Source organism: Penaeus monodon, chromosome 27 (assembly GCF_015228065.2).
Source record: "Penaeus monodon isolate SGIC_2016 chromosome 27, NSTDA_Pmon_1, whole genome shotgun sequence".
Taxonomy (NCBI): Eukaryota; Metazoa; Arthropoda; class Malacostraca; order Decapoda; family Penaeidae; genus Penaeus; species Penaeus monodon.
In genome coordinates, this window is record NC_051412.1 from 3,016,517 (window position 1) to 3,018,114 (window position 1,598).

A 1,598-nucleotide genomic window follows, 5' to 3' on the forward strand; every position below is an offset into this window, starting at 1 on the left:
GATTTTAATTCCTCCTCTATGTAGACAAAGATGATTTCCGAAATTATAACCAGATCTCGGCGATTATGCAATCGTCCGGTTATGGTGCCTAGTCATAGATTTTTCGTTTTTTTATTTCCTTTTTTCTTTACTGAAGGACTCGATCGGCTGCGCTTTTGTTAAGTCTCTGGCGTGATTAGGGTCTGATGATTCACGGATTTCGATTCTGATCGTTAACGTCGGTGGTGCAATGATTGCATGGGCGTGATTATCCGTTTAAGTCGCCGAAATTGCCCAATAAACACCGACGCAATCGCTGCTAGGTGTGCTTATTTAATGCCTTGAATTGTCATCATTTCTTGTATATTTAGAGTTTGGGAAAAAAAAATATTTATAAATGTCGAATGCAGGATGAAGCAAGCTGTGAGACGAACTCGTTCCCGGCATGTGTCAACTCTTGCTCTTGAGAATCCTCCTGTTGACCCCGAAGAGAAAGAGCGGGTGTCCGTTGTTCTGTTGCGCCTCCGGGAGGCTGCCGTTGATTCGGAGAACCCTTGGGAAATGCCCTTTGTTTTTCTTGCTCTTGACGTCTGCGGGTCTTTGAGATGTTGGTATTGTGAAAATGTTTGAAATGTTGGCCCTTTTTTTTGTTTAGTTTTTCGGTAATAGGATAGTGGTAGAGCTAATGTTGGATGTTAGAACGGCCGGTCTTTCCAGATAAACACACACAAAAAAAAGACAAAACTAAACACATCTGCGTGTTTGTGGGTAGGAGAAAAGGGGGAGGGGGTAAAGCATATATATATACAGTATACATACCGAATGCAAATTCATCTTGCACATCTATATTTACGTAAGTGTGTAAATGTGTATAGTGATATGAGATTTGTACAAGCACGCCCATTTTTGGCATCGGATCCTTCCGTAACGTACCCTCCCTGGCCGTGCCCCAGTACCACCAGGCCACACCTCCCCCCCGCACGCGCATGCCCATAACTCCTTCACGTGATTCAGCCCTTGAGAGGACTCGCTTTACCCCTAAAGATAACCCTAAAGATAGTCAAATACACGTGGTATGGATCTGGAGGTGATAGCGATAAGATATATAACGATTTTTTTTTTATTCGGTTTGTGATGAATCGGTCTGCTTATACAGTTTATCGTTGTTTGCAGCAAACGTATAGATTTACCGCTGATATTTTTAGATTGGGGGAACATATTGTTTAACGTCTGTCAGCAAGAGCGTAACACAACGCAGACAGATGGAGAAATAGGTAATTAAAAACGAAAAAAAAACGAGAGAAAAACACGGAGGGGGTCAGCCAACTTCCCAAGCCAGTGCGACTGCGGCAGTCACGTGACCCGCGTAGGTGTGACGTAACGCCGCGCGCCCGCCCCGCAGTGAGTCAGGGTTATGCAATCTTTCATAACAAGTAAAGCTTTCCTTCGCTAGGAATATATCCCCCAAAAAAGATGAAAAAATAAAGAAATAATTGAGGAGCACTCTATATATATGCTGGCGGAAGTGGTGGTGGTGGATATTGTTCGGCCTTCAGCGGGCCGGGAGGAAGATGGCGCGATGATGTTCACGTGAAAGGGCCGTGGCCGGGCCGTGGGGT

At 44.6% G+C, this 1,598-nt stretch overlaps 1 protein-coding gene across 1 annotated transcript in view; it reads left to right on the top strand.

The window, feature by feature from the left end:
- Positions 1-1,598, top strand: part of LOC119590547 (mitochondrial uncoupling protein Bmcp-like) — a 39,325-nt gene that overhangs the window by 4,483 nt on the left and 33,244 nt on the right. The window lies entirely within an intron of this gene.